General features: G+C 44.0%; 1 protein-coding gene across 1 annotated transcript in view; it reads right to left on the reverse strand.

Moving 5' to 3' along the window:
- The window catches only part of si:ch211-140b10.6 (protein POLR1D-like), a 33,029-nt gene that overhangs the window by 18,367 nt on the left and 1,136 nt on the right, over positions 1 to 13,526 (reverse strand). The gene's annotated exons all lie outside the window — the stretch shown is intronic.

Below are 13,526 nucleotides of genomic sequence, written 5' to 3' on the forward strand. Positions count from 1 at the left end.
CCGTTAACCCAGTATTTTGCATTCGTGTTTGTCCTTCCAAAATGGACGACCTCACACTTTTCAGGGTTAAACTCCATCTGCCACTTTTCAGCCCAGCACTGCAACCTATCCAAGTCCCTTTGCAGACGACAATAGCCCTCCTCGGTATCCACAACTCCACCAACCTTTGTATCATCTGCAAATTTACTGACCCACCCTTCGACTTCCTCATCCAAGTCGTTAATAAAAATCACAAACAGGAGAGGACCCAGAACTGATCCCTGTGGCACGCCACTGGTAACTGGGCTCCAGGCTGAGTATTTACCATCTAAGACCACTCTCTGCCTTCTATCAGTTAGCCAATTCTTAATCCAACTGGCCACATTCCCCACTATCCCATGCCTCCTGACTTTCTCCATAAGTCTACCATGGGGGACCTTATCAAATGCCTTACTAAAATCCATGTACACCACATCCACTGGTTTACCCTCATCCACTTGCTTGGTCACCTGCTCAAAGAATTCAATCAGGCTTGTGAGGCAAGACCTACCCCTCACAAAACCGTGCTGACTGTCCCGAATCAAGCAGTGTCTTTCCAGATGCTCAGAAATCCTATCCCTCAGCACCTTTTCCATCAACTTGCCTACCACCGAAGTAAGACTAACTGGCCTGTAATTCCCAGGGTTGTTCCTATTCCCTTTCTTGAACAGGGGCACAACATTTGCCACCCTCCAATCACCTGGTACCACCCCCGTCAACAGAGAAGATGAAAAGATCATTGCCAGCGGCTCTGCAATTTCATCCCTTGCTTCCCATAACATCCTTGGATATACCCCGTCAGGCCCGGGAGACTTGTCTATCTTCAAGTTATTCAAAAACCCCAACACATCTTCCCTCCTAACGAGCACTTCCTCGAGCTTACCAGTCTGTTTCACACCGTCCTCTTCAGTAATACACCCCTTCTCATTCGTAAATACCGAAGAGAAGTACTCATTCAAAACCTCACTTATCTCTTCCGGCTCAACACACAGTCTCCCGCTATTGTCCTTGACCGGACCTACGGTCCCCCTAGTCATCCTCATATTTCTGACATACGCGTAAAAGGCCTTGGGGTTTTCTTTTATCCTACCCGCCAAGCATTTTTCATGCCCTCTCTTAGCTCTCCTAATCCCTTTCTTCAGATCCTTCCTGGCCATCTTGTATCCCTCCAGAGCTATGCCTGTGCCCTTTTTCCTCAACCTTATATACGCATCCTTCTTCTTCCTAACAAGACTCTCAACCTCTCTTGTCAACCACGGTTCCCTCACATGACCATCCCTTCCCTGTCTGACAGGGACATGCTTATCAATGGCCCCTACTATCTGCTCCTTGAAAAAGTTCCACATTTCGACCGTGCCCTTCCCTGCCAGCATATGCTCCCAACTTATGCTCCTCAGTTCCTGCCTGACAGCATCATATCTACCCTTCCCCCAATTGTAAACCTTGCCCTGTTGCACATACCTATCCCTCTCCATTACCACAGTGAATGCTACAGAATTGTGATCACTATCTCCAAAGTGCTCGCCCACCAACAGCTCTATCACTTGCCCTGGTTCATTACCTAGTACCAAATCCAATATTGCCTCCCCTCTGGTCGGGCAGTCTACATACTGAGACTTGTTTTATAATAAACAGATAATTTTGTTGTTTATTAAAGAAACTTGGTGTGTTTTATTCTGGAGTAAAAATAGAGTCTATGATTGATTGTATCGGTAAGTGAGAAAAAATTTAAATATATGTTGTGACCCATGGAGAAGTGGAACGAGAATAAACAGTGCACTCCTCCCGCCTCAGTCGTAACAGTTGGGATGTGGACATTGCTGCCCTTGAGGTGGTCAGGGTGGGCCTTCTTCTTGAACCACTCTGTAGTGGTTTAATATAATTGAGTGGCTTGTTAGGTCACTTCAGAGGGCAGTTATGAGTCAACCATGTAGGTGTAGCCGGACTGGCTAAGGACAGGTTTCTTTAAAAATTCAACAATTTTTTTTATTCTTGGGATGTGAGCATCATTGGCAAGGCCAATATTTATTGCCCATCCCTAACTGTCCTTGAGAAGGTGGTGGTGAGCTGCCTTCCTGAACTGCTGCAGTTCATAGAAACATAGAAAATAGGAGCAGTAGGCCATTTGGCCCTTTGAGCCTGCACTGCCGTTCATTACAATCATGGCTGATCGTCAAAACTCAGTACCCTGTTCCCGCTTTCTCCCCATATCCCTTGATTCCTTTTGCCTCAAGAACTATATCTAACTCTTTCTTGAATATATTTAATGATTTGGCCGCAATTGCTTTCTGTGGTACAGAATTCCACAGGTTCACCACTCTCTGGGATGACCAAGGCGGGAGGAGTGTCCTGTTTATGCTAGTTCCACTTCTCCATGGGTCACAACATATATTTAAATTTTTTCCCACTTACCGATACAATCAGTCATCGACTCTTTTTACCCCAGAATAAAACACACCAACCAGGTTTCTTTAATAAACAACAAAATTATCAGTTTATTATAAAACCTGTCTTAATCCGTAATGAGGTAAAGCATAAACACACAGATCGAAATATTAAAATTCCCTTTTTACCTTAGCCCCTCACACTCACACACATATATATACCGATTAACCAGAAAAATAAAGGGATTTGTGTTTTGGAGCTCTATTACAAAAAAACTTGGGTTAAATACTTGCTAATTCTTGAAGAGAAGATATGAAAAGATGTCCTTTGTTTTATTTTGGTGCCCTAAATGCATATAGATGGCCATCACTATAACAGTTCTTTCCAGGTGTCCAGTCCTGTCAGAACTTTGTAGGTTTCTATGAGATCCTCCCTCATTCTTCTAAACTCTAGCAAATACAAGCCTAATCAACCCAATCTCTTTTCATACGTCAGTCCTGCCATCCCAGGAATCAGTCTGGTGAACCTTCGCTGCACTCCCTCCATAGCAAGAACATCCTTCCTCAAGAGACCAAAACTGCACACAATACTTCAGATGTGGTCTCACCAAGGCCTTGTATAACTGCAGCAAGACATCCTTGCTCCTGTACTCGAATCCTCTCGCTATGAAGGCCAACATACCATTTGCCTTCTTAACTGCCTGCTGCACTTGCATGCTTACTTTCAGCGACTGGTGCAGAAGGACATCCAGGTCTGGCTGCACCTCCCCCTTTCCCAATCTATCGCTGTTCAGATAATAATCTGCCTTTCTGTTTTTGCCACCAAAGTGGATAACCTCACATTTATCCACATTATACTGCATCTGCCATGTATTTGCCCACTCACTCAACCTGTCCAAATCACACTGGAGCTTCTCTGCATCCTCCTCACAGCTCACACTCGCACCCAGCTTTGTGTCATCTGCAAACTTGGATATATTACATTTAATTCCCTCATCTATATCATTTATATTGTGAATAGCTGGGGTCCTAGCATTGATCCCTGCGGTACCCCACTAGTCACTGCCTGCCACTTGGAAAAAGACCCGTTTATTACTATTCTTTGTTTTCTGTCTGCCAACCAGTTCACTATCCATGTCAGTACCTTACCCCGATCCCATGTGCTTTAATTCTGCACGCTAATCTCTTATGTGAGACCTTACCGAAAGCCTTCTGAAAGTCCAAATACACTACATCCACTGGTTCTCCCTTATCTATTCTACTAGTTAGATCCTCCAAAGATTCAGCAGATTTGTCAAGCATGTCGTAAATCCATGTTAACTTTGTCCGATCATGTCATTGTTTTCCAAGTACTCTGTTATTACATCTTTTATAATGGACTCTACATTTTCTCCACTACTGATGTCAGGCTAACCGGTCTATACGTCCCTGTTTTCTCTCTGCCTCCTTTTTTTAAATAGTGTGGTTACATTAGCTAGGCAGTTAAGAGTCAACCACATTGCTGTGGATCTGGAGTCACGTGTAGGCCAGACTGCGTAAGAACGGCAGATTTCTCCACCCCGAAGGACATTAGTGAACCAGATGGGTTTTTACAACAATTCCGTAGTTTCATAATCATGATTAACGAGACTATATTTTTATTCCAGATTTATTAATTGAATTTAAATTCTCCCAGTGCCATGGTGTGAATTGAACGAATGTCTCTGGAGCATTAGTCCGGGCCTCTGAATTACTAATCCAGTAACATTACTACTATGCTACCCTCCCAGGTCAATTTTAGTGGTGGTAGTAAAAAAAAAATTAAGATTTTTAAAAAACTGAATTAAAACTGCATGATGGGGTTTGAACCCTCATTTTCTGATTAGTCCAATCCTCTTCAATATCAGTCTAATAGAGTAACCACTATGCTATTGTACTCTTGGCTTACTGGAAAAGGAGCTTTATCTGGCATATAACCATGCATCATATTACGAGTGCTTTCATTTTTTTGTTAAACTTTGAAGATTTGCAGTTTAAAACTGAAAAGAAGTCCATGGAATTTTTTTTAAGGGACACTGAGCAGTCTGGACTGTAAACAGTTACTGAAAGGCACCTGTCTTCAAATAATTACCCAGCAGGGGTTGTTTTGGACTTGGGGAACGATGTTTTCAGGGAAGTGACAGGTTAAGATTTATAGGGATCAGGAGGCTTGACTCCTGACATTTTTTATGGTTTCGCTTTCGACAGTAAATTGGGAATTGCCAAGGAAGCAAAACCCCAGTTCAGTCTGTTCCAGCACTTTGAAAACGCCTGCCAGTTTTCCATCTCGAGAAGCTGAGAGGCAAGTACAAGAAACTGCCTGAAACTGTTACTACATTTTTTCTAGAAAGCCTGCCCAATCTGATCTTCAACTCCGTCTGATTAAACTGTTCTAGGAAGATCCCAGTGACAGCCATCTATACGTATTTGGGACGCCAAACCAAAAAGGACTTCTGACATCTTTTCATATCTTCTCTTTTTTTCTTCAAGAATTAACAAATATTTTGGCCAACATATTCTTTTTCTGTTTTTTTGTACTGGAGCTCTAAAAGAACAAAGAACAGTACAGCACAGGAACAGGCCATTCGGCCCTCCAAGCCTGCGCCGATCTTGATGCCTGCCTAAACTAACACCTTCTGCACTTCTGGGGCCCATATCCCTCTATTCCCTTCCTATTCATGTATTTGTCAAGATGTCTCTTAAACGTCGCTATCGTATCTGCTTCCACCACCTCCCCTGGCAGCAAGTTCCAGGCACTCACCACCCTCTGTGTAAAAAACTTGCCTCGCACATCCCCTCTAAACTTTGCCCCTCACACCTTAAACCTATGTCCCCTAGTAACTGACTCTTCCACCCTGAGGAAAAGCTTCTGAATATCCACTATGTCCATGCCGCTCATAACTTTGTAAACCTCTATCATGTCGCCCCTCCACCTCCGTCGTTCCAGTGAAAACAATCCGAGTTTTTCCAACCTCTCCTCATAGCTAATGCCCTCCAGACCAGGCAACATCCTGGTAAACCTCCTCTGTACCCTCTCCAAAGCCTCCACGTCCTTCTGGTAGTGTGGCGACCAGAATTGCACGCAATATTCTAAGTGTGGCCTAATTAAGGTTCTGTACAGCTGCAACATGACTTGCCAATTTTTATACTCTATGCCCCGACCAATGAAGGCAAGTATGCCGTATGCCTTCTTGACTACCTTATCCACCTGCGCTGCCACTTTCAGTGAATTGTGGACCTGTACACCCAGATCTCTCTGCCTGTCAATACTCCTAAGGGTTCTGCCATTTACTGTATACCTCCCACCTGCATTAGACCTTCCAAAATGCATTACCTCACATTTGTCCGGATTAAAATCCATCTGCCATTCCTCCGCCCAAGTCTCCAACCGATCTATATCCTGTTGTATCCTCTGACAATCCTCATCAGTATCCGCAACTCCACCAACCTTTATGTCGTCCACAAACTTACTAATCAGACCAGCTACATTTTTCTCCAAATCATTTACGTATACTACAAACAGCAAAGGTCCCAGCACTGATTCCTGCAGAACACCACTAGTCACATCCCTCCATTCAGAAAAACACCCATCCACTGATACCCTCTGTCTTCTGTGACCGAGCCATTTCTGTATCCATCTTGCCAGCTCTCCTCTGATCCCGTGTGACTTCACCTTTTGTACCAGTCTGCCATGAGGGACCTTGTCAAAGGCTTTACTGAAGTCCATATAGACAACATCCACTGCCCTTCCCTCATCAATCATCTTCGTCACTTCCTCAAAAAACTCAATCAAATTAGTAAGACACGACCTCCCCTTCACAAAACATGCTGTCTCTCGCTAATAAGTTTGTTTGTTTCCAAATGGGAGTAAATCCTGTCCCGAATAATCCTCTCGAATAGTTTCCCTACCACTGACGTAAGGCTCACCGGCCTATAATTTCCTGGATTATCCTTACCACCCTTCTGAAACAAAGGAACAACATTGGCTATTCTCCAGTCCTCTGGGACCTCACCTGTAGCCAATGAGGATGCAAAGATTTCTGTCAAGGCCCCAGCAATTTCTTCCCTTGCCTCCCTCAGTACTCTAGGGTAAATCAGGCCCTGAGGACTTATCTACCTTAATGCTTTGCAAGACACCCAACACCTCCTCCTTTTTGATAATGAGATGACTGAGACTATCTGCACTCCCTTCCCTCGGCTCATCATCCACCAAGTCCTTCTCTTTGGTGAATACTGATGCAAAGTACCCATTTAGCACCTCGCCCATTTCCTCTGGCTCCACACATAGATTCCCATCTCTGTCCTTGAGTGGGCCAACCCTTTCCCTGGTTACCCTCTTGCTCTTTATATATGTATAAAAAGCCTTGGGATTTTCCTTAATCCTGTTTGCCAATGACTTTTCATGACCCCTTTTAGCCCTCCTAACTCCTTTCTTAAGTTCCTTCCTACTGTCTTTATATTCCTCAAGTGCTTTGTCTGTTCCTAGCCTTCCAGCCCTTACAAATGCTTCCCTTTTCTTTTTGACTAGGCTCACAATATCCCGTGTTATCCAAGCTTCCTGAAACTTGCCAAACTCGTCTTTCTTCCTCACAGGAACATGCTGGTCCTGAATTCTAATCAGCTGACATTTGAAAGACTCCCACATGTCAGATGTTGATTTACCCTCAAAAAGCCGCCCCCAATCTAAATTCTTCAGTTCCTGCCTAATATTGTTATAATTAGCCTTCCCCCAATTTAGCATCTTCACCCGAGGACTACTCTTATCCTTATCCACAAGTACCTTAAAACTTATGGAATTATGGTCATTGCTGAAGAGTAAATCTCTATTTTTTCAGTTAACCGGTGTACGTTTGTGTGTGTGTGTGTGCGTGCGACAGACTACGGTAAAAAGGGAACTTCTATATTTAGACCTGTGTGTTTACGCTTTGCTTCATCACTAGTTAAGACTTGTTTTATAATAAATTGATAATTTTGTTGTTTATTAAAGAAACCTGGTTGGTGCGCTTTATTCTGGGATAAAGAGAGTCTATGATTGACCACATTGTTAAGTGGGAAAAAATTTAAATATATGTTGTGACCTGTGGAGAAGTGGAACTAGAATAAACAGTGTACTCCTTCCGCCTCGGGCGTAACAATCACCTGGGAACAATTGATGCATCAGTATGTTCCAAAAATGAATAAAATATCAAACATGATCATCCTCATTTTAAGAAAATCAAACAAAAAATAAAATATGAAATTCACCTAACACATTTTAAAAGGAAGAAAATATGCCAATGGAAACATAGGCACGTAGGAGTACATAGGAATAGACGCAAGCTGGTCGAGTCTGTTCTGTCATTCAGTGAGATAATGGCTGATCAGCAATGCCTTTGCCCATATTCCTTAATATCTTTGGCTAACAAAAATCTATCAATCTCAGATTTAAAAATTATCAACTGATCCAGCAGCAGTTGCTGCTTGCAGAAGAGTTCCAAACTTCTATAACCTTTTGTGTATAGAAGTGTTCTTAACGTCACTCCTGAAAAGTCTGGCTCTTAACTTTTAGGCTTTGGCCCCTAGTCATAGACTCTTCAACCAGCGAAAATAGGTTCCATCTATCTACCCTATCTGTTCCCCTTAATATCTTGAAAACTTTGATCAAATCTCCCCTTAGCTTTCTAAATTCCAGGGCAACAACCCTAATTTGTGCAATCTCCTCATAGATTAAACCTTGCAGTCCAGGTATCATTCTGGTAAATTTATGCTGCACTCCTTCCAAAGCCCATATATCCTTTCTAAGGTGTGGTGCCTAGAACTGCTCACAGTCCAGATGTGATCTAACCAGGGCTATGCATCGCTAAAGAATTTCTTCTACCCCCTTGAATTCTAGTCCTCTAGATATAAAGGCCAACATCCATTAGCCTCTTTGATTATTTTCTGTAACTTCATTACATTTGAATGATCTAGGTACCTGGAGCCCCAACTATCTTTGGACCTCCGCTTTTTCTAGGTTTTCACCAATTATAAAGCACCCTGTTCTACCTTTTTTAGCTCCAAAGTAGATGACCTCCCACTTGTCCACACTGAAATCTATTTGCCAGTTTTGCTTAAACTCTGCAATTTTATACACAACTTGCTCTGCCATATCTTTGTCTGGATTACTTACAAGTTTGTTGTAAGTTTTCTTTTGCTACACACTACTTATACTAAGCACTAAAACACTGGGCAAAAAATGTTAATACTTACTGCCTGAAGCTTACACAAACCACAGGTATTGCGGGCAAAATGCAGCACTGCATTTTCACTCTCACCAGATTCCCCACTTATGCACTCTGTGTGTTTAAGATAACATGCTTCCTTTGTACATTAAACGAGACAAAAAATTCTAATTAATATTTTGCCTGTCCTATCAGACACCTTCCATTTCAGGTATCTCTTTTCTGCTGGGAACTGCTCTGCTGATGAGAGAACGGTAGTAAGCAATCCAACTGAAATTCTTTAAATCAGCATTAGGATGGTTACCCCTTGATGCCAATCACGTATCTCAAATCAGGAAAAATTAGGAAAAAGCTGAATCTACATAGGGTAAAGAAAGTGTTATGGCCAGGTAAAGAGGAGGTCTCAGGCTCCCCTTTCGCCCCTTCTCTGGTTTGACCGCAACAAGGATTTATCCTTTTTTAAACACAGTGGTTGAACTTAGCACCTCTGTGAGCGCTTGCTCCTGTTCTTCTAATGTAATTGCAAAAGAAGCAGACAGGTTTTCTTGCGTTTAAACAAGAATGATGTTAGCTTATTACTCTTAACACTCTAAACACAGCTAAAATGCTAATATACGCTACACATTCACACACACATTCACACGAGAGTCACACACAAATAGATTACAGATGGAAAACAGATTTGGTGGTTGGATTAAAATCTGGAATAAATGGAATTTAAATACAGTTTTGAGTCTCAAGTCCGCAGCTGAAGTTGTATTCCTGAAGTCCTCGCTGAGCCACGTGCACGGTGGTGGGCTTGCTTTTGTCAGATGTCCTGAAGGCAGAACAGGGGTTCCACCTGTGGTGGTCTGTAGGCTTGAGTGGGGGCTTTCCAGTTGCAGCCAGGCCATCACGTAATATTTACTGGAGAGAGAGATAAAGAGAGCGAGAGAGAGACCTGCCTCATTGATGGCTTTTCAGTGACTCCTATGCATTGTCTGTGACAAAGCTTACAGTCTCTCCAGAGCTGCGCAGGCAGTCACATGACACTATCAAACCCCTTTGTTCTGTTAATGAGGTTTTTCTGGAATCTTCTCTGAGATTCAAGGCGTTACACCTCAAGACATCCAGTCACATTTGGAGGGGATTGGCTCTTTCAAAGTCAATGGGTGTAGATGGCCCTGACCACCGTGTTGATAAGGCCATTCCAGGTAATTTAATCACGGAGAGCACCTCATGGTTCTGGCCAGGTTGAATCAGACTTGTCGTCTCCAATCTGATCTTTTGGTGTTTCAAGTGTAAATTGTAGTGGCCATCTTGGCTGCCAGTAACTTTTTTTTTAGTAAAGTTACTTGTAAGAATTTCCAGTAAAAGTGTAATGCAAGGTTCCAACCGATGAAATTAATATTTCCCATTTGGCATATCGGGTTTTCATGACAAAAGCCTTGCATTTGTATAGTGCCTTCCACGACCTCAGGACATCCTAAAGTGATTTTCACCAATTAAGTACTTTTGAATTGTTTCTTTCCAGTGTAACTTCTGTTGTAATGTAGGAAATGCGACAGACAATTCTGAGCACAGCAAGGTCCACAAACGGCAATGTGATAATATTCAGATTTTTAGTGGTGTTGGTTGAGGAATAAATATTGACCATGACTCCCCTGCTTATCTTTGTAGTAGTGCTGCAGGATCTTTTCATTCACATGAGAGGGGGGACAAGACCTTGGTTTGACACCTCATCCGATAAACTAACATTCAGGACAGATCCAGATAAAAATCAAAATGTCCTGTAGAGTGACTTGCTGACAACTATTGAAAGTATAATCCTACACTTTTCTTATATTAAGAAAAAACAGTTCCAATGTTATCAATAACAAACAACACTCCTTATTCCATAAACATAAATTCATCAACTAGTACACATGGGGGAGGTGGTGGCGTATGGTAATATCACTAGACTAGTAACCCAGAGCCCCAGGCTAATGCTTTGGGGACATGGGTTTGAATCCCACCACGGCAGATGGTGAAATTTGAATTAAATTAATAAATCTGGAATTTTAAAAAAGCTAGTCCAATGGTGACCATGAAGCCAGTGTCAATTGTTGTGACATCCCATCTGGTTCACTAATGTCCTTTAGGGAAGGAAATCTGCCATCCTTACAGCATCGACCTAGGCACCTGAAACGACAATGGCAAACCCAGCCCTGTCGAACCTGCAAAGTACTCCTTACTAACATCTGAGGGCTTGTGCCAAAATTGGGAGCACTGTCCCACAGACTAATCAAGCAACAGCCTGATATAGTTATACTCATGGAATCATACCTTGCAGACAATGTCCCAGACTCCATCATTACCATCCCTGGGTATGTCCTGTCCCAGCGGCAGGACAGACCCAACAGAGGTGGCTGCATGGTGGTATACAGTCAGGAGGGAAGTTGCCCTGGGAGTCCTCAACATTGACTCATGGGATCAGGTCAAACATGGGCAAGGAATCCTCCTGGTGATTACCACATAACTGATGAATCAGTGCTTCTCCATGTTGAGCACCAATTGGAAGAAACACTGAGGGTAGAAAGGACAAAATATGTACTCTGGGTGGGGGACTTCAATGTCCATCATCAAGAGTGGCTCAGTAGCACCACTACTGATCAAGCTGGCTGAGTCCGAAAGGACATAGCTACTAGACTGTGTCTGCAGCAGGTGGTGAGCAAACCAAAAAGAGGGAAAAACCTACTTGACCTTGTCCTCACCAATCTGCCTGTCACAGATGCATGACATGTCCATGACAGTATTGGTAGGAGTGACCACCGTACAGTCCTTGTGGAAATGAAGGCCCGTCTTCACACTGAGGTACCCACCATCGTGTTGTGTGGCACTACCACCGTGCTAAATGGGATAGATTTCGAACAGATCTAGCAATGCAAAACTGGGCATCCATGAGGTGCTGAGGGCCATCCGCAGCAGCAGAATTGTATTCAACCACAATCTGTAACCTCATGGCCTAGCATATCCCCCACTCTACCATTACCAATAAGCTGAGGGACCAACCCTGGTTCAATGAAGAGTGCAGGAGGGCATGCCAGGAGCAGCACCAGGCATACTTAAAAATGTGTCAGTCAGGTGAAGCTACAACCCAGGACTACTAGCATGCAAACAGTGGAAGCAGCATGCAATAGACACAGCTAAGCGATCCCACAACCAACAGATCAGGTCTCAGCTCTGGAGTCCCGCCACATCCAGTTGTGAATGGTGGTGGACAATTAAACAACTGACAGGAGGAGGAAACTCAACGATGGGGGAGCCCAGCACATCAGTGCAAAAGACAAGGCTGAAGCATCTGCATCCATCTTCATCCAGAAGTGCCAAGTGGATGATCCATCTCGGCCTCCTCCTGAGGTACCCAGCATCACAGATGCCAGTCTTCAGCCAATCTGATTCACTCCACGTGACATCAAGAAGCAGCTGAAAGCAGTGGATACTGCAAAGGCTATGAGCCCTGACAATATTCCAGCAATAGTGCTGAAGACTTGTGCTCCAGAACTAACTGCTCCCCTAGCCAAGCTTTTTCAGTACAACACTGGCATCTACCCAACAATGTGGAAAATTGCCCAGGTATCTCCTGTGCACAAAAACAGGACAAATCCAACCCGGCCAATTACCGCCCTATCAGTCTACTCCCTATCATCAGCAACGTGATGGAAGGGGTTGTCGACAGTGCTAACAAGCGGCACTTGCTCAGCAATAACCTGCTCAGATGCTCAGTTTGGGTTCCACCAGGGCCACTCAGCTCCTGACCTCATTACAGTCTTGGTCCAAACATGGACGAAACAGCTGAACTCCAGAGGTGAGGTGAGAGTGACTGCCCTTGACATCAAGGCAGCATTTGAGCGAGTATGGCATCAAGGAGCCCGTGCAAAACAGGAGTCAATGGGAATCACGGGGAAAACTCTCCGCTGGTTGCAGTCATACCTAGCACAAAGGAAGGTGGTTGTGGTTGTTGGAGGTCAATCATATCAGTTCCAGGACATCACTGCAGGAGTTCCTTAGGGTAGTGTCCCAGGCCTAATCATCTTCAGCTGCTTCATCAATGACCTTCCCTCCATCATAAGGTCAGAAGTGGGGATGTTCGCTGAAAATTGCACAATGTTCGGCACCATTTGCAACTCCTCAGATACTGAAGCAGCCCATGTCCAGATGCAGCAATACCTAGACAGCATCCAGGCTTGGGCTGATAAGTGGCAAGTAACATTCGTGCCACAAAAGTGCCAGGCAATGAACTTCTCAAACAAGAGAGAATCTAACCATCTCCCCTTGACATTCAATGGCATTACCATCGCTGAATCCCCCACTAACATCCTGGGAGTCACCACTGACCAGAAACTGAACTGGACCAGCCACATAATTGCTGTAGCTACAAGAGCAGGTCAAAGGCTGGGGAATTCTGCAGCGAGTAACTCACCTCCTGTCTCTCTGTCCACTAACTACAAGGCACAAGTCAGGAGTATGATAGAATACTTTCCACTTGCCTGGATGGGTGCAGCTTCAATAACTCTTAAGAAGCTCGCCACCATCCAAGACAAAGCAGCGCCCTTGACTGGCACCATAAACATCACCTTCAACATTCACTCCCTCCACCACCAACAAACAGTGACAGTGTGTACCATTTACAAGATGCACTGCAAGAACACATCAAGGCTCCTTCAACAGCACCTTGCAAACCCACAACCTCCACCTAGAAGGACAAGGGCAGCAGGTGCATGGAAACACCACCATCTGCAAGTTCCCCTCTAAGCCAAATGCTATCCTGACTTGGAAATATATCGCCCTTCCTTCACTGTCGCTGGATCAACATCCTGTAACTCCATCCCTAACAGCACTGTGAGTGTACCTGCACCAGATGGACTGCAGCGGTTCAAGAAGGTAT

The sequence above is a fragment of the Heterodontus francisci genome, chromosome 6 (assembly GCF_036365525.1).
Source record: "Heterodontus francisci isolate sHetFra1 chromosome 6, sHetFra1.hap1, whole genome shotgun sequence".
Taxonomy (NCBI): Eukaryota; Metazoa; Chordata; class Chondrichthyes; order Heterodontiformes; family Heterodontidae; genus Heterodontus; species Heterodontus francisci.